A 24,905-nucleotide genomic window follows, 5' to 3' on the forward strand; every position below is an offset into this window, starting at 1 on the left:
TCCCCACTGAGTGGGTAATCCAGATTCACAATCTATCTGATGCTTCACAAACAATGCATGGCCTTCAGTCGCCGGCCTGTTAAATTTCAAATTTCTTTTGACATTTTTACTGCTTGAAGTGGTAATGTTTCTTCACTTATCTGACTTGACTTGACACTGTGATTTTCACCTAATTGTCCTAAGGAGTCTGATTGTCTGCATTTTACAAGGTCGCCTGCTAAACTTTCTTATCACTGTAAGCATATCTCAGTACCACATTCCCTCCTTCTAAACAATGTAACTCTGCAAAAACAACATTTCTATTCCCACAATTCCCCCCTTTTCTTTTTTTATAAACTGTTGATTTTTGCAAAAACTCTTTTTATTTTTATTTATTTATTTATTTTAAGTGTAATTTGGTAAATATCTTCCTCTTCTTCACTTTCTTTGCTCTCCATTTCCTCTAATATCATTTTATCTGAGTAGGGTGGTGGATCTATGGTCATTTGTTTCAATAATGTGGTTTCAATTAACCGCTGGACAAGTCCCCTTACACAGGGGATAACGCAACAGCCAATAGCTGTCAGAACTCCTGCTACTATAATCAAGGATGTAAATATGGACATTACCATCCCTTTCCATTTACCAAACCAAGATTTCAACCATCCTGTGATGGAAGTGTCTGCTCCCGAATTTTCTGCCAATTCATTGGCAAGAGTGGTAAGCCCTTGCAATGCTCTTGTTACTGTGCCATCCGGGGCAGTATTGTTATGGATAAAAGTACGACGGTTGCCCAGCATCACGCATACACCATCCTTCTCCACGAGCATCATATCTAATGCTATCCTGTTTTCCCAAGCCATTTTGCTGATGGCATCTAGTTGTTCAGCAATTCCTCTCATCGCATCCTTGGTATAATTAATGAATCTCTGCCGATTATAATAGAAATAATTAATCCAATCCACATTTTTATTGATTGTTACCCACCAGAACAGTAACTCAAACCCTGCAGCAATTTAATTTCTGGCTTTATGTTCATCCGGAACTCCTCTAGGTACCCCAATAGAATCTATGTATACTCTATCATCAAATGATACTCCTAAGCCTCCTTTACTTCTTCTGGGTATTTGTGATGTTTCTCTTTCAAATGCCAGGGTGAAGGGTATAGCTGATTGAACAAGTGCACAAGTGCCTTCCCAATTAGATGGCAGGGTGGACCGTAAGATCTTCCCTCCACCATACCACCAGAGATCTGCCCTGGGGATCTCTAGTCTTGAGCAGTTTCCCATCAAGTCCTTGGTAGCACAAGGCAAATTCTCCCAGATGCCAGGTAGCACTCACACCCTGCCGTGAGAGGCAAGCTGTATGGTTACCTATAGCTGTAGAGAATGCAGGGGGAACTGTGATATTGTTATCATGCAAGAAACAGCAAAGAGAGACTTACAGGCCTCATTTCCCCAGGCAGTCTTTTCTTGGTACAATGCAATCATACATCGCATCCCTTGGGAGTCTTTGGTCCACCCCCATGGGAAGGGCACTATCTGGGCAATCAGTCATCCCGAGGCACAAGCATAGCAGTAGCTACGGTTGAGACTCTGGACAGTATATTTGACCCATTCTATCCAGGCATTCACATCCCCATACCCTATTTGAATCTCAAATGTTTGAGACTGCCACATTTCAGAGGGCCTCCTGTTTACTCTCCTGTTTTCTCCTTGAGTTTCTCCCTTTCTCTGATGGCAATAGAGGATTGTTTCCATACAGCTATTCTCAATCTGGCTGTTGTGTCTCTTCCAGTTATTTGTTCTTTCTGCTCAATTGTCATTGGGCATTTAAATCTCCACAAGCTAACACCTCACAAGCATCAAACGTGACGGCTTGTGGTACATAACCCTCTGTCACAGTCACCCATATTTTGATGGGGTATCCCGTTTTTGCTATTATCTGGTCATGCCTTCTCCAAGTTACCAATTGACCGAGGCCTTCTCTGAGGCCTAGAATCACTAAAAACAAAATTAGTAATCAATTTTTCCCTGTCATTATTTTTAAACCTTAGGTTTCCAAATAATTATCGATACAAAAATAAGATGTACATTACTACTATAACAACCCCCCCCTTGCGAGCACTGCAGTTCGCTATAGGACTGTCCTTTCTCTCAATCACAAGTCACACTCGTTAGTTACCTGTGAAAATAAAAGGTTAGTTTACAATTGTAAGCTCTTATCCTGCTCAGAGTCCACTACGAGATTTTTCTCTTCAATTTCAACTTCCAACAAGTCTTTTGTAGGAACAGCTTCCCAGGTACTAGCGTCGACAGATGCCTTCACTCGAGTATAGTGAGTCCAACCTTTTTCCGCAGTTCTTACGGCTGTTTCAGTGGTCAGTAATTGTCCTTCCCATTCAGGCCGGAGTTGACTCTTTCCAGGTCCGTATCAGGACCCAGTTTCCTGGATGATGGTGGTGAATGGGGAATTCCAAAGGTGGGGTTTGAGCCAACAACCCACAGGTCCTGAGAGATGACAAAGAAGAAGACAACCCCAGAATACAGTTCTTAAGGAAACTCTCTTATTTTGAATTGTGGTATCTCATCCCTTCTGCCCAGATAGGGCAATCTGAACAGCATCTCATATGGTGAAATTCCTATATCCTTTCTTGGTGCTGTTTAAACCTGTAGGAGTAAGCATTTTACCAAAGGAAGTTGGGTTTCTAACACTAGTTTAGTTAATTGCTTCTTTAATGTCTGATTCATTCGCTCCACCTTCCCAGAAGAGGAGGGGTGCCAGGGGCTGTGAAAATCCCACTCAATCTCTAAGGCCTGCTTTAACCCTTGCAGTAAAGCTTACACCCATCTAGTCACGTGGTCAATTAGGACAAACAAGTAACTCAGTAAAGTTTACCTGTATACTTTGGAAAGGTCAAACCCCTGGCTCCCGTCCCCCTCTAGATGGGTTACAGAACACCTTTTTATTTACCTTTTGACATATGGTACATCCTCTACATATGTGCTTCCCTAAAGTGTATATTCCTACACAGACATACTTTCTTAGCACAACATCACACATTGCTTGCACCTCCTAATGACTCTTCTGATGTAAAACAGTTAATATTTGCCTCATTATCACTTTATTCAGCATTTCTCTCCCATCAGGGAGTATCGATTTTCCTTCAGACTTCATGGCTCCTGATTCCTTAAAAAAATCTTTCTTTTAAAACTTTTTAGTTCTTTCTTAATTTTCAACAATTCCCTGAATCCTCTCTGCATTTATTCTGTTTTCCTTCAGACATTAGATGCCTTAAATACCTGACTTCTCTTTCTCCATATTGTAATTTATTTATTTATTTATTTATTAATACTCCCAAGCCCTGCTTTCCCAGAAAGTTGAATAGCTTGTTAGTAGCTTTCTTCACAACTCTTTTCTCCTGTCCTGACAATAGAAAACGATCCACATATTTGTTAACATTAATACCTCCTTGGGAGGTTGTAATTGCTCCAAAATCTTTTGTTATTTAAACTGACCCAAATAGATAGGTGGCCCTGTAAACCCCTGAGGTAAAATTGTCCACCTATATTGTTGCTTCCGCCCCCTTTTCAGGGTCTTTCCAGTCAGAGGTGAATATACATGTATGTTTGCTCTCAGGGCCAGAGAGCACTCCATTAATAACACTGTTATTCCAGTCTAACAATTTACTATTTGAATGCCCAATTTAATCATCAAATCCCTTCCCAACAAGTTAGTCTCTGCCTTGGATACATACAATAATTGCCCAGTGATCATTTTATCCCCTGGTCTCAGCTTAGTATCCCCCAAAAGTGGCACTGTTATCCCAGCCCCTTCTACCCCCATCACTTTTTAGGGTTTCATTAGTTAATTTAATCCCTGATACTTTACAGGTCAGTAATGACCTAGCTGTTCCCCAGTGTATTGGGTTTGATGGCAAGGTTCGGGGGCTGTGAGTAGGGGGGTGGGAAACTGCAGTGGCAGCCCCCGTGAGAAAAAAAACCCGGAAGCCTCCCCGTGGCAGATAAGGGACAATTTCATCTGGCCCTATGGGGCCCACTGCTGCCCAGAGCCAAGCCATGAGCAATACAGTCCGTGCCTCTGTGAGAGCACATCCACGAAAACAAACAAACAAAGAAACAAAAAAAACCTGCTTCTCAACAGCAGTTGAGAGAGCGAGAAACCCCCCCGCAGACACCAAAGTCAGTGCAGAAGGAGGGGGAGGAGGCGCTCCAGGCGCTGGAGCCGAAACCCCCCTGCGGCCGCTGGAGAGGCCCCTGGTGGAGCAGGCTGTTCCCCCCTCCCCGATGCTTGGGAAACTGACCAAACACCACAGCAAATATGCAAATATACCATAACTTCTAGACTGTTACTTAGATAATGCCTACATCACCTTTCCCTGCTCATTCAACTTCAAACAGCTCTGTTAAATATTACATGCCACACCTTTAACAACTTCAGCAACTCTTTTAACACTTCCTTTATCTTTTTCCAGCCTGTACTTTTCTAATACCAGCACCAAAGGCTCAGTCAGGGTCCAACTTAATTCCATACCTTTTCCCTCCAAGATACTGAAACAACATATCAATATAGCATATTTCATCCCATATTCCTTCTTTCCTCCTTCTTCCACTCCAGATATTCCCATTCGAAGTGGCCAGCCTGGCCACACTTAAAACATCTTATCAAAGCCTGTCTCTGCTAGGACTCGGGCCACAACACAGGCAGCCTTCTTTGCCTGCCATTCCTTCATCTCTCTTCCTCTCCTTTCCATCCTCTCCCTGACTCCCCCTGAAGATTTTCTTCATCTTTCTCCAACCCTCTGCCTCACTACCCGCTGCACTGTCAATACCACTAGTTTCAATCTTTTTTTTTTTTTTTTTTTTTTTTTTTTTTTTTTTTTCCCTTCTTATCTCCCCTCCAGACACACCCCTCCAGGGCCTCCCGCAGGAGGGTCCCCCAGTGACTGTTCACTACATTCCCCCCACCTTCTGAAGCATTTTCTGCGTATTTTGCCAGGTTTTAATCACACAATGAACTTTCAAGAGCCCTTGGGATACTGGGTCCTCAGGTCTCATCCCCAAGTACTTTCTCATTCTGACACTAAGTCTCTCATATAATTTCTGTGTTGCACACTATTATTATTCCAGCCAGGATTGGCAAGTGGGTATTTCTGCCCTGCCGGTATTACCCCTGGTCCTGGAGGATGAGCTCTTTCCCATTCTTGTATAGCAGCTCTCCTCCTGATCATTCCCATTTCTTTCCCTGTAAACAACATACTTATAGACATAATTCCCTCCCCCAAGAGTATAAATCAGGTCGTAGGAACTGGTCTAATTGTTCAGCTAGGCTGTTGGGGTCCTTGAATAAAGACTTCCTCTCCTTCTTAAAAAGTCCTAACCTCTCTGCTGGTAAGGAGGAGGGGGTAGTTCACCTAAGAGGATACACAGTTAGTGTTAGTACTGTTAGTATCAGGGAAGGCAAAATTCTCAACATATCTTCTACCTTGTTCTAATTCTTGCCAGAGCCTAGAGTACAATCCTTCTTTAGGGACAGTGTTAATTACAGTCCCTGTCTCCCTTCCTGGAGTGACTGCTGCTGCCACCAGTTCAGTATTAAGATTATAGGGAGCATAACTTGGCTCCTTCTCTGAAAAAGGAATCTTATTGTTTACACATAAATTTAAAGCCTGAATTTTCATCAGACCCATATTTTGGCCAAAATACTGCTGTTTCCTTAATTGATTCTTTTGTCCAGACTGATACACAATGTTTAACCTTTTTTTTTTTTTTAATTACTTTTATTTTACAATCCCTCTAATTTTGGGATTATGTTTCCAATTTCTTATCATTTTTCAGGAAGAACTATTAGTAGGCACTCCCCCAGGGATATCTCCCTGTCCCCTGGAACTCATATTTTCCCATTTTTCCTAACCCTCGCCAGTATGTGCTACAGAATTTTCCCTTCTGCAGTGTGCCACACACCAACGTACTGAAAAATGGGGGTGTACCGCAAAGCACTTCCCCGTGCAAGCGTTACCGCACACCTATGAGTTTACCAGATTCCCTGGAACTCGTACTTCCCATCTTTCCTAACCCTCGCCAGTATGTGCTACAGAATTTTCCCTTCTGCAGTGTACCACACACCAACGTACTGAAAGATGGGGGTGTACCGCCAAGCACTTCCCCGTGCCAGCGTTACCGCACACCTGAGTTTACCAGATTCCCTGGTGTACTTCCAAGCACTTCCCTGTGCAAGGATTACCGTACACCAGATTCCCCTGGCGTAGTGCCAGCACTTCCCCGTGCAAGGGCTTACCATACACCAGATCACCCGACCCCCAAGGCAATACTTAATATTTCTTACCTTGGTCTGTGCACAGAGTTACCGGATCGATTCTTAAAAACCCGGAGTGCCTACCTTCTTCCTTTCCCCACTACTTCACGGATCCTGCCTCTTTAACCAGTCTCGGGCCCTCTGTCAGCTTTCCGCAGAACCGCCACCGTCGATGCACAGGACCGCTGAAATCAGCGGGGCATGCCTTCCTGCTGCTGCGGCGGTGGGGCTCCCCAGTAGGTGACTGGATCCCGGACGAGCCCCCAAATTGTGAGAAACACTCCGTAGCCAATAACTTAGGCTCAGGCGAGGATCTCAGTGAAGTAGTAATTTATTCGCGATTGCAATGGCGGGCGCCCCACAAGCAGGAGAGAGCGCATCTACTAGTTCCAAAACACAGTTTATATACCTTTTGATGGCAGGACCCTCCCCTGTTTCCCTGTTGTCGACGGGAGGAAGACACAGACGCTCAATATGAGTGAACAGTGAACTTCAACTTTAATGGATAGCTCAGTCGCCTTTTATCTAGTTCAAAACTCATAAACATTCTTAAACTAAACTTAGGATTGGCTAACATTTTCCCGCGCTTTGCAGTTGCTACCGTCCTGCCCCAGGGGGTCTACCCAATCGCCTAAGGGCATCGTGTTCTTGATCCTGATTGGCTCTCAGCCACCTGTGTACGTGCCCAGACCCATGTAAGCTAAGTACGGTACTTTATTAGCTTATTGCCTCCCAACTGCCCCACATTCACATGTCCCACTTCACTTAACCATTCCTCAACAATTCCCCCGTTTTTATTTTGCTCAACAAATACCTTCTGTGTGAGTTGCTCTAGTTTCTTAGTTAGGCAGTTAAAGATCACATATGCAGCAATTATAATCAATATAACTATAAGTAGAAACCGAAGTCCCTCTTTAACTAACTGAACCCATCCACCCATGTTCCCAAAAACAGATTTAAGCCAACCGTCAAACCAACTATCTTGAACTACAATTTTTTGTGTATGATCCCTTAACCATTTCAATTGCTCGTGAATTGACTGACCATGGTCAGAAAGGTTAAAACAACACATTCCTTCCACATCTTCACACCCATGTCCCTGAGCCAGCAACAAGAAATCAATAGCGGCCCTATTTTGCAATACAGCATGTCTCAGACTCTCCATATCTTATGACATTTCAGAAAGAACTTGTGTTGTTACATCCGCAGTAATGTCCATTGGCCTCAAATCCAAGGGTCCTCGACGTTATGTTGGTCCAGTTCATTTTATTTTGCTTCCCTTCACTGAGTACAAAGCATGTTTGTGTCCAGTTGCTACTGCTATTTCCTACTACCACAGACCCCGAGAGATCCAGTTCTTGAGGGTCCCATGGCAGTGAGTTATTAAGAGCTTGCAGGGCAGCGACTACTCCATCCGAGACGTTTGCAGAAAGGGATCTACTGAGTAGAGTAATACTGGCAGAATATGGTGCTAACATTTCACTCAGTTCCTCTGGATCCCCTATTGGGACCCCAAACAAACATGTTCTAAAAGGATCAGATGCAGAAGCGAGAGACAGACAGAATGTGCTCTGCCCAGACTGATTAGCCCAGGTGACCCATATATTCTGGTGAGGGTCAATTTTCCCTAAGATGGCATTACCATGTCCAGCCATTATTATAACTGATAACATAACCAAAGTCCCTTGCTTTGTTCATTCAGCCATGGTCGCTGTTATCCTTTCTTGGTGACTTTTCTTCAAGGGCTGGTTTTACATCAGATGTCAAATACATCACATAACACAACTATACAACTTAACCCTAATAACACTACAATTACTGTAAGCACTCAATGGCAACACAATTAATAGTAAGCAACAACTCAATAGTAACACACCCAAAACCCAATCACTTGATGGTGATTAAAGGCTGCTCTTGATAGTCGTCGAGGTGCCACAGCCCACGTCACCGTCAGAATAACTATCAGGAACCTCTTCCTGGTCGTCCTCGGCGCGTGCAGACTCCAAAGCTGCTTCAGTCCGCTTTGCAGTGATCCACCGGGCACCCACTTCCGGCACCACTTCAAAATCTCTATAACATTTTATAACATTTTTGCAAGTAACCCTACAACCACATTTATCACAATACTACATGCAATGATGATTGACACCACAGCAAACAAAATCCTCAATCCCTCCTTGATCAATCCCAGTAAGCATCTATGCACTGTTTCAAACAAACCAGTGAACCATTGATGGAAAGGATTGATACCATATTGACTCTTTCAAGAAAGTAATAGATTTGTGCATTGACTCAGTACGATCAAAAAGTTTTAAACAGTACGTTCCCTTAAGTTTCTCCAAGTGGCTACTTCACACAATGACTAATTTCCTATGATTTCAGCCTGTACTATGGCAATAAATGCGCTCTCACTAACACAGTACACAGCACACTTGCACACTCAGATCACACTTGTACACCCAGAGCACACTTGCACACCCAGAGGCCTCTGGCACATCTCACTCTCAATCATACCACAACCTCAATCATACCACAAGAATATAATTTAGAATGATAAGCAAACAAACAAGTATTGCCTCTCATTGTGTTCCTCGTGAAGTGACTTGCAACACTTTGTTTTAAAACCTTACCCTTACATAAATACTTTCAACACAAAACACCTGGACATTTAAGAATAACACATCTTGAATTGTTCTTCGGGGTTGCAATGGGGGAGCTATCCATTCCAATACCACAGTTTCCACTCCCGTCTCCCCCGTTTTTATTTTTTGCTGTGTGATAGCACCCATCAAGTATTGCGGACCACACAGAATAGTAAGATCGAGTGGCCTGTCGGGTATGCGTCGATGTGTGACACGCGTTGTAATCAATGATGCAATTTGTTGTAATATTTCTGACTGTTTTTCTGATAATGTTACCTTTGTGGCAGGGTCGGTTCCTTTTAATAATGGCCGAAGGGAATTCAACAGTTCATTTGGAATTCCGACCACTGGCCTAATCCATTGTAAATCTCCTAGCAGTTTTTGAGCATCATTGAGGGTTTTGATGTTCGATTGGATGGTAAGTTTCTGAGGCTGAATAGTGGAATCTGTAATTTTCCACCCCAAGTACTTCCAGGGGCTTGCCTCCTGAATTTTTTCTGGTGCAATTACCAGTCCCATTTGTTTAAGAGCAGCTGCCAGAGCATTTTTCTGTTGCAGGGAAAATATCTCCTTCTGGGCTAACAGAATATCGTCCATGTAATGGTAAATTATCGTTTTGGGCCATGCGCGGCGAATTGGTTGAAGTGCCGCATCGACATAGAGCTGACATAAAGCAGGTGAATTACGCATGCCTTGAGGTAATACAGTCCACTCAAATCTCTGACATGGCCCTTCACAGTTTATGGCAGGGAGTGTAAAAGCAAACCTCTGTTTATCATTTTCATGTAATGCAATTGTAAAAAAAGCAGTCTTTAAGATCTACAATTAACAATTTCCACCCTTCTGGTATCATAGCAGGATTAGGTAACCCAGGTTGCAGTGCTCCCATAGCACACATTTGACTATTAACTGCTCGTAAGTCGTGTAGCAAACGGTATTTCCCTGATTTTTTGGGAATCACAAAAACCGGAGTATTCCAAGGGCTTGTTGACAGTCTCAGATGCCCTTGTTGATACTGTTCCTGTACTAATTTATGGGCATGTAAAAGACTTTCCTGTTTTAGTGGCCGCTGTTCAACCCTCACAGGTTCATCAGTTTTCCATTTAAGTGGGATTGGGAAAGTCCGAGCAATGGCCACACCTAAAAATTTTGATGATTTGTTGTGAGAACCGCTCCCATTTGGGCAAGGATATCTCGCCCTATTAACGCTTGTACTCCCTCAGGCAGTGATAAGATGGATACACTGCAATTTACCACCTTATCACCTATTGTCCATTGCAGCACTGGTGATCAACGAGCAAGAATCATACCTCCTACTCCTGATACCGTGGCACTAGACTCAAATGTAGGCCAATGTGACGGCCAATCTTTTGTGCTAATTATCGATACATCAGCACCAGTATCCAACAATGCCTCAATTTGTATTTTTTCATCCCTTAAGCACACAGCGACCTTTTGTCGTGGTCTTTGACGCATACCAAGTGTCAATAGCACCACTTTTCCCGTGGAGCCAAATGCTCCCTGTCCTCAATACTTTCCAGATTCTGGTGCTAACGATTCAGCAAGATGAGGCAATGGGATTAATTGTGCTATTTTTGTGCCCTGCGGCACATGAATTGGAGGGAACATTGCAAAAACCATAACTTGTATTTCCCCAAGGTAGTCCTTATCAATAAGTCCAATTAATATTTGTAATCCATTCACAGTGGCAGACGATCTCCCTAATAATAGAGCTCCCACAGGTTCACCATTAATAATAATTGGTCCAAAAACTCCTGTCCTTACCCTGGTGGGTCTCGAATCCAATAAAGTCACATCGACTACTGTTGCCCAATCCAGGCCGAGGCTCCCTCTGGTGGCTGGTCGGAGAAAAGGGGAGTCGCTGCAGATGGTGCCGGTGCTGTTGCTGCCGTTGTCGCAAAAGCCGCTTTTTGTGTCGTCGCGGGACGGCTCTTCCCGCTGCTCCGGCCGTTTCCCGACGCACCTCGTCGGCATGCCGAAGTGCTATGAGTATTTGATTGACAGTTCTGGCACCACACTGATTCTGTTTTACACTCCCGTCTGATGTGTCCCGCAATACCACACCGAAAGCAACGGCGCTGCGGTGCCGATCCTCGGCCATTAGAACGTCCTCCGGGGGTTTGCAAAGGTGCAAGGGCGGCAGGCACTTTAGACTGCTCGTTCATGTTGTCACCTAATTGTTTTACTGCTTTTACTAACATAGCCTGTGGACCTACAGGTACCTGAGACATTCTTTCCAATCCTTCCTCTATTGTCCAAGTACTCGGCAATGTAGCTAATATACTTCGAGTTGAAGGGTTACAATTTTGGAGTGCACATTGCTTTAATATAGTGCCTTTAAGATAATCGGGAACTCCCGCGGCTTGTATTGCATTTGCTACTCGATCGATAAACAACCCGAATGGTTCCTCCCTACCCTGTAAATTGGATTTAAATGGATTTGTCGAAAATGAATTTGTTCCCGATTCCCCACCCACCCTTTCTCCATTCTCTAATTGTGCGGGTGGGGCTGTCGGTGGCTGTGAAGATTCTTCTTCCCCTGATACGGGTACAGACGTTTCCCAGCCACCCGAGGTCCCCTGTGGAATTATAACTGTTCTATATGATGGTGGAGAGGGGTAAGACTCAGCTCTTTGTTGAGTAAAGGAAGCAGCAGAAGTCCCCCCATTCTGACTGGATGATCCTAATTGCTCTGTTATGGCAGCAGCTATTTTTTGTTCAGCTTGGTGTGTTGCTAATGCATTAGTTACCGCCCTCCATGGCTTCATTAATTTTCTCGCCACCTTGTTATCACTAATCACCTCATCAAACAGTTTGTCCCCGAACTTCCTCCACTCTGCTTGTTCAAACACCATATCAGGATTTAAAAAACAACCCTTAGCTACCCCACAAGCTAATAACTCTGGCAATTCCTTTTTACAATATATACACTGTGTGCTCCGCTTTTCTAAAAAGCATTTGAGCAAATCATACGCCGCTTGCCTCTCCATACCTTTATATGCGTCGGTACCGTTGCAGCCTTTGCAAGACCTCGGCGGCGCTTTCCGGCGGGACCCTCTATGGGCTCGTCCCGGGTGCGAGGACTCTCTTTCCGAGCTGCGGGTGCGGGGATTCGAAGTTTTCGTCCCTTTCGCCTTTCAGGCCTCGGGTGCGGGGATTCCACAATTTTTAATCCTTTTCACCTCCTGAGCTGCGTTGCAGGACCGGTTCCCGTATCCCGTCCAACCGTGGCTCGCAGGTTCAACTCCAGCGGAGTCCCTGTTCCCGTTCAGATTGGTCCCTGTTCGGGCGCCATTTGTTGTCGACGGGAGGAAGACACAGACGCTTAATATGAGTGAACAGTGAACTTCAACTTTAATGGATAGCTCAGTCGCCTTTTATCTAGTTCAAAACTCATAAACATTCTTAAACTAAACTTAGGATTGGCTAACATTTTCCCGCGCTTTGCAGTTGCTACCGTCCTGCCCCAGGGGGTCTACCCAATCGCCTAAGGGCATCGTGTTCTTGATCCTGATTGGCTCTCAGCCACCTGTGTACGTGCCCAGACCCATGTAAGCTAAGTACGGTACTTTATTAGCTTATTGCCTCCCAACTGCCCCACATTCACATGTCCCACTTCACTTAACCATTCCTCAACATTTCCCCACTGAGTGGGTAATCCAGATTCACAATCTATCTGATGCTTCACAAACAATGCATGGCCTTCAGTCGCCGGCCTGTTAAATTTCAAATTTCTTTTGACATTTTTACTGCTTGAAGTGGTAATGTTTCTTCACTTATCTGACTTGACTTGACACTGTGATTTTCACCTAATTGTCCTAAGGAGTCTGATTGTCTGCATTTTACAAGGTCGCCTGCTAAACTTTCTTATCACTGTAAGCATATCTCAGTACCACATTCCCTCCTTCTAAACAATGTAACTCTGCAAAAACAACATTTCTATTCCCACACTCTCACAGAGGCACGGACTGTGTTGCTACGTCTTGGCTCTGGGCAGCAGTGGGCGCCTTTAGGGCCAGATGAAATTGTCCCTTATATACCACGGGGAGGTTTCTGTTTTTGTTTTTGTTTTGTTTTGTTTTGTTTTTTCACGGGGGCTGCCACTGCAGTTTCCCACTCCCACACCCCTCACACCCCCCGAACCTTGCCATCAAACCCAATACACTGGAGCAGCTAAGTCATTACTGACTTGTAAAGCTTCAGGGATTAAATTAACTAATGAAACCCTAAATGTGATGGGGGTAGAAGGGACTGGGATAACAGTGCCACTTTTGGGGGATACCAAGCTGAGACCAGGGGATAAAATGATCACTGGGCAATTATTGTATGTATCCAAGGCGGAAACTAACTTGTTGGGAAGGGATTTGATGATTAAATTGGGCATTCAACTAGTAAATTGTTAGACTGGAATAACAGTGTTATTAATGGAGTGCTCTCTGGCCCTGAGAGCAAACATACATGTATATTCACCTCTGACTGGAAAGACCCTGAAAAGGGGGCGGAAGCAACAATATAGGTGGACAATTTTACCTCAGGGGTTTACAGGGCCACCTATCTATTTGGGTAAATTCTAAAAAAGATTTTGGAGCAATTACAACCTCCCAAGGAGGTACTAATGTTACAAATATGTGGATCATTTTCAGGAAAATCGATACTCCCTGATGGGGGAGAAATGCTGAATAAAGTGATAATGAGGCAAATATTAACTGTTTTACATCAGAAGAATCATTGGGAGGTGCAAGCAATGTGTGATGTTGTTCTAAGAAAGCATGTCTGTGTAGGAATATATACTTTAGGGAAGCACAGATGCAGAGGATGTACTACTATATGTCAAAGGGTAAATAAAAAGGTCTTCTGTAACCTATCTAGAGGGGGACGGGAGCCAGGGCTTTGACCTTTCTAAAGTATACAGGTAGACTTTACTGAGTTACTTGTTTGTCCTAATCGACCACGTGACTGAATGGGTGTAAAGCTTTACTGCAAGGATTAAAGCAGGCCTTAGAGATTGAGTGGGATTTTCACAGCCCCTGGCACCCCTCCTCTTCTGGAAAGGTAGAGCGAATGAATGGTGAAATTTAGAAACAACTAACAAAACTTGTGCTGGAAACTAAGGCTTTTTGGGTAAAATGCTTACCCCTTGCACTGTTAAACATATGGACGCAGCCCAGAACTGATGTAGGAATTTCTCCTTTTGAAATGCTATATGGTATGCCCTATGACTTGGAATTGCCACTTGATCACCCTCAATTCTAATTAAGACTTGGAAAGAGACTTTTTAAACACCACGACGGGGAAGGCCCCTCTGTTGTTTTGCTTACCACAGAAACGGCTATTCGAACTGCGGAGAAAGGATGGACGCATGCCAGCAGTGTGAAAGTTCCAATCCGGGAAGGTAAATGGGAGGCAGCTCCAGGCCCTGACGACTTGAAGCTGACACTAAGACGTACTCGATAAGTATTGTGTATTATCTGTGTATCGTGGGAAGGGGAGGAGGCCCTGTTTCGAAGGCTTCCTAGTAGGTTCCCCTGAAGAACACTGCTGCTGCCAAGAAGAACCGATACCTTGTAGTTCGCTGCAACCGAACTGACAAGCGAGGCAGAGAAGTGAAAACGGTGGGGGACTGAGGGGCCGACAATTTAGATGGGCTCCGACCACCTCCTACGATACATGGGAGTCAGTATCATCGTTTTGGTCAGCTATGGGTCTGCGCATCCCCACCAGCCTTTTAAATGGAGCTTGATCAGATGGAAGGATCAATTCATCATCCAGCAAACAACAACAGCGGGTGCTCCCAGTTTCCGCATCACATTATGTGACCTGGTGTCAGTGCAGCCATGCTTTAACCAATCAGGATTTCATTTCTGCCCAAGTTCTAACCCAGGAAAGGGGTACTGTAATTACCCGAACGTGTATTATTGTGCATACTGGGGGGTGTGAAACCATTGCTACGGACTGGACACTCGGGGCTGGTCGGAATAAATTCTTACAAGACGGATATGGGCCGCAAGATTGTAATTGACAAGTGGATCCCCGTTACAGGTGGCAAGGGCATGGTATAGGGTATACAGGAACCTTCCACAGAAATAAAGAAATTTGCAAGGTTCTGTATATAAATATAACAAACTTGGACGATACTAGCTGGGTACTAGGAAAAATGTCAGATTTTACGAACACGGAACAGATAGGGGAGGACTCATACTAATAAAAAGGAGGATGCTGATAGGCTCAGGCAGTAGGACCAAATGAGGTATTGTCAGAAAGTGTCCAGGGAATCCAGCCTGCGGAAAATACTACAGTGCCAACCCTCAGCAGCCCTATGAGCTCAGGTAAAGCAGAGAATAACATAGCTGAGAATAACATATGGGGGGGTCATGAATGCTAGCTACCAATTATTAAACAAAACAAACCCAAATGTAACAAAACACTGTTGATTATGCTTTAGTATAAGGCCTTCATATTATGATGCTATCAGGGATCCTGGGGAGCCCACCCGCGCAAACGAGAACAGCCCTCTACATTGCAGTTGGGGAAAAGACATAAGGGTAACACTAACACAAGTCACTGGAGGTGGTAGGTGTGTGGGCACGGTTCCTAGTGGGAAGTGTCACCTATGTAATACCATGGAGAATGGAAAACAATCAACCGAGTGGCTAATCCCAGCCAACAACACTAGGTGGGTTTGTTCGTCAGTGGGCGTAACTCCTTGGCTATCACTAAAACTCTTTAATGCGTCTCGTGATTTTTGTATACAGGTGATAATTATACCAAGGATTCTATACCACCCTGAGGTTTGTATGTATACCCAGCACACAGTGGCAAGTTAACATCTGGAAAGACGGGAACCATTTATGGCTCTAACTTCGGCCACCCTAATAATCTTGGGAGGAGCTGGAGTGGGGACCAGGGTAGCCTCATTGGTTAAACAAAATCAAGAATTTACTTCCTTACGCATTGCTGTGGACGAGGACCTGACACAAATTGAACAATCCATCTCGGCCCTGGAAAATCTATCAGGTCACTTTCAGAGGTAGTGTTACAAAATCGTAGGGGATTAGATTTGGTATTTTTTTTTACAACAGGACGGGCTGTTTGCAGCCCTGAAAGAGGAATGCTGTGTATGCTGATCACACTGGAGTGGTAAGAGATACAATGGCAAGACCCAGGGAAGGGTTGGAAAAAAGGAAACGGGAGAATGAAGCCCGACAGAGCTGGTACGAATCTTGGTTTAATTATTCACCTGGCTTAGTACTTTATTATCAACAATAACAGGACCTTTCTTGTTATTAATAATAGCACTAACTTTTGGACCACATATTTTTAATAAATTGATTGCGATTGTAAAGGGACGTTTAGAAGCGGCACATCTAATGCTCATACGTGCCAGATACGAGCCAATAAGTACCAACGAAGGAATCGAGGAAACATTAGTTCTTAGTAGCCAGGCATTGCAGAGCTTCAATGAACAAAATGAGTAACTAAAAGAAAAAGGAGGGATTGTAAAACACAATAAATGTTTGTTCATTGTCTTTTGTATTATAAAAACAAGGAGTTCTGTTTGAGGAAAGGGAGTTGTGAAAACTCCCTGCTGAAGTAAGGAGCTGTATAATGCTTGGCTAGACACTATGAAAATTCTTTTGCTTAATGTAACAGAAAAAGAGAACCCCCTCCCCTTCTCTCCTTCTGCATCTCAGTTGCCTCTTTTGTTCAAAGATCCTGCTGCAAAGCTCATGTAACCATCTCCTGATAAGTTGCTAAACTAGTGTATCAACATCCTGCCTTCCTGTCTCACGCTGGGCCAACATGACCAAATAAAAAAAAAAAGAAGTTGAACCACAACGCGGAGGAAGACTACGGCCTTCATCTTCACGACCACCAAAGGGACAGAGACGACCCCTTAGCACCAGTGTGCGCAGTTGCAGAATATACCAGGATGGGCTGAATAATCCCGGAATTACCAAGATATAAAAAGGGACCCTGGCGGGGGTGAGGTGCGCGCCATTGGCAGAGCCGAGACTCCCCGGCCGCCCAGCGCTGTTTTGCTTGCTGTTGCTTACTCAATAAATTCCTTTCTATTATTAATGCAATGCTCTCTGAAAATTAATTAAGGGGGCAACTTATAACACCAGCCCCCTAGACACAGGCCCTGACCCCCCACAGATGCAGGCCCCAAAGGTGTACAAGCAGCTCCCACCCCTCCCCCAGACGCAGGCCCCAAGCCCCCCCCCCAAACAAAGGCCCCTACAACCAGCACCCAACCCCCTACCGCCGATGCCAGCCCCAAAGGTGTAGAAGCAGCTCCAAACCTCCTCCCTCAACCCAGGCTCCAACAGTGTACAAGCAGCTCCCAACCAACCCTACCCTTCCACCTCCCCCCCCCCTCCCCCCCCCTCAACACAGACTCCAAAGGAATACAAAGAGCTCCCACCCCTCCCCCAGATGCAGGTCTCAACCCCCCCCCCCCCCAGAAGCAGGCCCCAAAGGTGTAGAGTCAGCTCCCAACCCCCTCAATGCTGGCCCCAAGGGTCTACAAGCAGCTCCCCCCTTGCCCCCAGATACCGGCCCCCAGACACAGACCCCAAAAGCCTAATCACGGGCCCTGAACTCTAGAGGCAGGCTCCAAAACCCAGGACAAAGCCCCAGTGGTTCGAGACAGGGCCCAAATCCCAGACACAGGCCCCAAACGCTAAACATATGCCAAAAAAAGTATTAGTGCTGGTGCCAAATGTTACAGACAGGCCCAAAAGCCCGAGATGCTCAAGGCTGAGATGTAACTTGGCTTTCTGAATTACTGGAAAGCAGCTTTCATTCTCAGATAATTGTGTGCAGGCTAGATAGGATGGGGCTTCAGGCACCTCTTCACCTGAGGAAACACACTGCCATCAGGCACCGCTGTGCCAGACAAGCTTGTTCTGCTAGAACACCCTACTCAGATGCACTGTGGCATTCAAGTGAACTGCTTTCATGCAAATTTAACGACTGATGTTACAACCCACCTTGCCTGTGGCACCTGATGAACAGAAGAGTAAGCCACCGCAGCGCTTCAAAACCATCCCTGCACGTGCCGCTCCTTGTCGCTCTCTGGCCTTATCTCATATCCTTAGTCACTTCTGTGGAGAGCCTGCCACGGCACCTGCAAAGCAAGACGGACACCTTTCATAGTCACCTTGTGCTACTTGGTCGTTCTGCTCCAACCCAGCTCATGACCAGCCCCTCTTCTTACACAGCTCTTCAGAGTGCAGTTTGCTCCTTTGAGCCTGTGCGAGACACCTGTGAAAGAAAAAGAAACGCATAGGCCGATGCAGCATCCAAAGACACAGCACAACTAGGTAAGTTACTCTCATCTGCTCCCTTACTTCTGCCGCTTACCAGCCCCCGAGGCAGATGCTTCAATCTACCCTCTTCAAACAGCTACAACACCTCTAAGACAAAGGGGATGCTTAGAGTAACAACGAGACCTACAATGCAACAACTGCTACATCTGTTCCTCACTCACCTTGCCAGAGGCAGCTCTGCGTGTGACGTCCCAGGTTGTACACTGCGTTACCTAACCCTTACCCTAACCCTTCTCACCCTTACCATTACCCAAATCCTTACCTTTACTTTTTCCTTACCCTTACTCTTTCCTTTAACCATAACCTTACCCTTACCCTATACCTTACTCCAACCCTTCCCCTTACCTTCCCCTTCCCCTTACACTTAACCTAACCCTTACACTTCCGCTTCCCCTAAAACATATCCTAACACTTTCCCTTACCCTTACACTTACCCTAACCCTTACTATTACCCTTACACTTACTCTTGCCCTAATCCTTGCTTGAACCCTTACACTTATCCTAACCCTTACCCTTACCCTTACTCAAACCCTTACTCTAACCCTTACCATGACCCTTACCCTTACACTTACTATTACACCTGACCCGTACCCTTAAACTTACCCGTACCCTTATCCATACCATTACCCTTACCCTTAACCTTACCCTTACACTAACACTGACCCTTACCCTTACCCTAACCCTTAACCTTTCTGCTACACTTACCCTTTTCCTAAATCTAAACCTTACACTTACCCTTACCCTTACACTTACCATTACCATTAACCTTACCCTTAGCCTAACCCTAACTCTAACCCTTACCGTGACCCATACCCTTACACTTACCCTTACCCTTACACTTACCCTAACCCTTACACTTACCATAACCCATACCCTAATATATAGTTGTACCCTTAACCTTACCATTACCCTTACCCTTACCCTTACTCTATCCGTTACCCTTACTCTTACCCTTAACATAAACCTTACCCTTGACCTTACCCTTACCATAAGCCATACAACAATACTTACATGTTCACTTACGCTTACACTTACCCTAGCAATTTCTCGTTCAATTACTCCTACCCTTACCCTTACCCTTACCCTTACCCTTACCCTTACCCTTACCCTTACCCTTACCCTTACCCTTACCCTTACCCTTACCCTTACCCTTACCCTTACCCTTATCCATACCATTACCCTTACCCTAAACCTTACACTTACCCTTACCCTTACCCTAACCCTCACCCTTACCATTACCCATACCCTTACTCTTATCCTTACCCTAAACCTTACCCCAACCCTTACCCTGAACCTTACATTAACCCTAACCCTTAACCTAAACCTTACACTTACTCTTAACCTTAACCTTACCCTTAAACTAATACATACCCTTACGTTTCCCTCACCATAACCCTAAAATTAACGGTAACCCTTACCCTAACACTTATCCTTACCTAACCCTAACCCTAACCCTTACTCTAACCCTTACACTGATCCGTACCCTTAGACTTACCCTTACCCTTACCCTTACCCTTACACTTACCCTAACCCTTACACTTATACATACAACTTACCCTTTCCCTAACACTTAACCTTAACCTAACTCTAACCCTAAATCTTACCTGAACCCTTACCCTGACCCTTACATTAACCCTTACCCTTACCCTTACCCTAAACCTTACACTTGCTCTTAAACTTAATCTAATACTTACCCTTACGTTTCCCCTACCCTAATCCTAAAATTAACCCTAACCATTACCCCAACACTTACCCTTACCATAACCCTTACTCTAACACTTACAATGACCCGTACCCTTACACATACCCTTACACTTAATCGTACCCTAACCCTTACCCTTACCATAAACCATACTCTAACACATACTTCTACCCATACCCTTACCCTTACCCTTACCCTTACCCTTACCCTTACCCTTACCCTTACCCTTACCCTTACCCTTACCCTTACCCTTACCCTTAACCTATACCTCAACCTTACCCTTATCCTAACACTTACCCTTACCGTAACCCTTACCCTTTCTGCTACACTTACCCTTAGCCTAAATCTAAACCTTACACGTACCCTTACAGTAACCCTCACCCTTACCATTACCAATACCCTTACTCTTACACTTACCCTTAACCCTTATCCTTACACTTACCGTTACCATTAACCTTACCCTTACCCTAACCCTTACTTTTACCCTATTCCTTACACTTATCCTTATCCAAACTACTTACCCTTACCCTAACCCTAATCCTAAACCTTACCCCAGCCCTTACCCTGACCCTTACATGAACCCTAACCCTTACCCTAAACCTTACACTTACTCTTAACCTTAACCTTACCCTTAACCATAACCGAATACTTACCCTTTCTTATCCATCACCCTAACCCTAAAATTAACCCTAACCATTACCCTAACACCCTTGCCCTAACCCTAACCCTAATCCTAACTCTAAACCTTACCCTGACTTGTACACTTACCCTTATCCTTACACTTACCCTAACACATAGCCTTACCATAACCTATACCCTACAACATACTTCTACCCTTAACCTTACCGTTACCCTTACCCTTACTCTATCTGTTACCATTATGCTTACCCTTAACATAAACCTTACCCTTAACCTTACCCTTACCATAAGCCATATAACAACACTTACATGTACACTTACGCTTACACTTACCTTAGCAATTGCTCGTACAATTGCCCTTACCCTTACCCTTAATATAACCCTAACCTTACCGTTATCCTTACACTTACCCTTATCCTAAACCTTACCCTTTCTGCTACACTTACCCTTTACCTAATTCTAAACCTTACCCTAACCCTCACCCTTACCCTTACCATTATGCTTACTTTTACCCTTAACCTAAACCTTCCCTAACCCTTAACCTAAACCTTACACTTACTATTAACCTTAACCTTAGCTGTAACCTAATACTTACCCTTACGTTTCCCTCACCCTAACCCTAAAATTAACCCTAGCCATTACCCCAACACTTACCCTTACCCTAACCCTTACTCTAACCCTTACAATGACCCGTACCCTTACACATACCCTTACCCTTACTCTTACCCTAACCCTTACCACAACCCATACTCTAACACATACTTCTACCCGTACCCTTACCCTTACCGTAACCCTTACACTTACCGTTACCCTTACCCTTACCAGTAACCTAATCCTAAACCTTACCCTTATCCTAACACTTACCCTTACCCTAAACTTTAACATTTCTGCTACACTTAGATTAAATCTAAATGTTACATTTACCCTTACCCTAACCCTCAACTTTACCATTACCCATACCCTTATTCTTACCCTTACCCTAACACTTACCCTTACTCTTACACTTACACTTATCCTTACACTTACACTTACTCTTATCTCTTACACTTATCCTTATCCATACTCTTACCCTTCCCCTGACCCTTACCCTGACCCTTACATTATCCCTAACCCTTACCCTAAACCTTACACTTAACCTTAACCTTACCTTTAACCTTAACCTAATACTTACCCTTACGTTTCCCTCACCCTAACCCTAAAATTAACCCTAACCATTACCTAACACTTACCCTTACCCTAACCCTAACACTTACTCTAACCCTTACCCTGACCCGTACCCTTACACTTACCCTTACATTACCCTAACTCTTACCCTTACCATAACCCATACCCTAACACATACTTGTACCCTTAACCTTACCGTTACCCTTACCCTTACTCTATCCGTTACCCTTACTCTTACCCTTAGCATAAACTTTACCCTTAACCTTACCCTAACCATAAGCCATATAACAACACTTACATGTACACTTACGCTTACACTTACCCTAGCAATTACTCGTACAATTACCCTTATCCTTACCCTTACCCTTATCCATACCATTACCCTTACCCTTAACCTAACCGTAAACTTTAAGGATAAGCTTAAGGGTCACCCTTAATGGTAACCTTATTCTAACCCTTACCCTTAAGTGGGTAAGTGGAAGTGTAAGGGTACGGTTCAGGGTAAGGCTTAGAGTAAGGGTAAGTGTTAGGGTAATGGTTAGGGTTAATTTTAGGGTTAGGGTGAGGGAAACGTAAGGGTAAGTATTAGGTTAAGGTTAAGGATAAGGTTAAGAGTAAGTGTAAGGTTTAGGGTAAGGGTTAGGTTTAATGTAAGGGTAATGGTTTGGGAAACGTTTAGGATAAGGGTAAGAGTAAGAGTAGGGATAATGGTAAGGGTAAGGATGATGTTTAGTGTAATGGTTACATTTAGTTAAGGGTAAGGGTTAGTGTAAGTCTAAGAGTAAGGGTAAGTGTAAGGGTAATGGTAAGGGTACGGGTCAGGGTAAGGGTTAGAGTAAGAATTAGGGTAAGGGTAATTGTTAGGGTAATGGTTAGGGTTAATTTTAGGGTTAGGGTGAGGGAAAGGTAAGGGTAAGTAGTAGGTTAAGGTTAAGGGTAAGGTTAAGGTTAAGAGTAAGTGTAAGTTTAGGGTAAGGGTTACAGTTAATGCAAGGGTCAGGGCAAGGGTTGGGGTAAGGTTTAGGGTAAGTATAGGAGTAAGGTTATGGGTAAGGGTAAGGGTGAGGGTTAGGGTAAGTGTTCGTTTTAGGTAAGGGTGAGGGTTAGTGTAAGGTTGAGATTTAGGCTAAGGGTAAGTGTAGGAGAAAGGGTAAAGGTTACGGTAAGTGTAAGTGTTAGGATAAGGGTAAGGTTTAGGTTTAGGCTTAGGTTACGGGTAAGGGTAAGGGTAAGGGTTACGGTAAGGGTAAGGGTACGGGTAGAAGTATGTGTTAGAGTATGGGTTATGTTAAGGGTAAGGGTTAGGGTAAGAGTAAGGGTAAGGGTATGTGTAAGGGTACGGGTCATTGTAAGGGTTAGAGTAAGGGTTAGGGTAAGGGTAAGTGTAAGGTTTAGATTTAGGCTAAGGGTAAGTGTAGCAGAAAGGGTAATGGTTACGGTAAGGGTAATTGTTAGGATAAGGGTAAGGTTGAGGGTTAGGTTAAGGGTAAGGGTAATGGTTTGGTAAGGGTAAGGGTAATTGTACGAGTAATTGCTAGGGTAAGTGTAAGCGTAAATGTACATGTAAGTGTTGTATGGCTTATGGTAAGGGTAAGGTTAAGGGTAAGGTTTATGTTAAGGGTAAGCGTAAGTGTAACGCATAGAGTAAGGGTAAGTGTAAGGGTACAGGTCACGGTAAGGGTTAGAGTCAGGATTAGGGTAAGGGTAAGGTTAATGGTAACAGTAAGTGTAAGGGTAAGGGTTAAGGTAAGAGTAAGAGTAAGGATATGGGTAATGGTAAGGGTGAGGGTAAGGGCAAGGTTTAGTGCAAGGTTTAGATTTAGGATAAGGGTAAGTGTAGCTGAAAGGTTAAGGGTTAGGGTAAGGGTAAGTGTTAGGATAAGGGTAAGGGTAAGGTTAAGGGTAAGGTTAAGGGTAAGGGTAATGGTATGGATAAGGGTAAGGGTAACTCTAAGGGAACAGATCAGGGTAAGTGTTAGAGTAAGGGTTAGGGTTAGGTTTAGGTTAGGATAAATGTTAAGGTAATGGTTACGGTTAATTTTAGGGTTATGGTGAGGGAAACGTACAGGTATGTATTAGTTTAAGGGTAAGGTTAAGGTTAAGAGTAAGTGTAAGGTTTAGGGTAAGGGTTAGGGTTAATGTAAGGTTCAGGGTAAGGGTTGGGGTAAGGTTTAGGGTTAGGGTTAGGGTTAGGTTAAGGGTAAGATTTGGGGTAAGGGTAAGGGTATGGATAAGGATAAATGTAAGGGATAGGTTAAGGGTAAGTGTTAGCATAAGGGTAAGGTTAATGGTAAGGTTTATGTTAAAGGTAAGCTTAAGCGTAATGGAGGGTAAGGGTAAAAGTAACGGTAAGGTTAAAGGTACAAATATGTGTTAGGGTATGGGTTATCGTATGGGTTAGATTTAGGGTAAGTATAAGGGTAAGGGTAAGTGTAAGGGTACGGGTCAGGGTAAGGGTTAGAGTAAGAATTAGGGTCAGGGTTAGGGTTAGGGTTAGGGTTAGGGTAAGGGTAAGTGTTAGGGTAATGGTTAGGGTTAATTTTAGGGTTAGGGTGAGGGAAACGTAAGCGTAAGTATTAGGTTAAGGTTAAGGGTAGGTTAAGGTTAAGAGTAAGTGTAAGTTTTAGGGTAAGGGTTAGGGTTAATGTAAGGGTCAGGGTAAGGGTTGGGGTAAGGTTTAGGGTAAGGGTTAGTTTAAGGATAAGTTTTAGGGTAAGGGTTAGGGTTAATGTAAGGGCTGGGATAAGGTTTAGAGTTAGGGTTAGGTTAAGGGTAAGGATTAGGGTAAGGGTAAGGGTATGGATAAGGGTAAGTGTAAGTTTTAGGGTAAGGGTAATGTTAAAGGTAACAGTAAGTGTAAGGATAAGGGTTACGGGTAAGTGTAAGAGTAAGGGTATTGGTAATGGTAAGGGTGAGGGTTACAGTAAGGGTAAGTGTAAGGTTTAGATTTAGGCTAAGGGTAAGTGTAGCAGAAAGGGTAAGGTTTACGGTAAGGTTTAAGGTTTAGGGTAAGGTTAAGGGTAAGGGATAGGGTAAGGGTAAGGGTAAGGGTAAGGGTAAGGGTACGAGTAATTGCTATGGTAAGTGTAA

The 24,905-nt window shown here is 44.1% G+C and overlaps 2 long non-coding RNA genes across 2 annotated transcripts; one reads left to right on the forward strand and one right to left on the reverse strand.

Annotated features, from left to right (window-relative positions):
- Nucleotides 1-6,790: 6,790 nt before the first annotated feature.
- LOC311437346 lies at nt 6,791-11,390 on the reverse strand. The gene is made up of 2 exons (XR_014693414.1): nt 10,743-11,390; nt 6,791-8,385 (listed from the first exon to the last, which is right to left on the reverse strand). It is a non-coding gene; the product is annotated as an uncharacterized lncRNA (long non-coding RNA).
- A 3,820-nt stretch (nt 11,391-15,210) lies between these two features.
- On the forward strand, nt 15,211-16,134 carry LOC311437064. The gene is made up of 2 exons (XR_014693263.1): nt 15,211-15,304; nt 15,731-16,134. It is a non-coding gene; the product is annotated as an uncharacterized lncRNA (long non-coding RNA).
- Nucleotides 16,135-24,905: the final 8,771 nt, after the last annotated feature.

The sequence above is a fragment of the Aythya ferina genome, assembly GCF_964211825.1.
Source record: "Aythya ferina genome assembly, chromosome: 5".
NCBI classification, from domain to species: domain Eukaryota; kingdom Metazoa; phylum Chordata; class Aves; order Anseriformes; family Anatidae; genus Aythya; species Aythya ferina.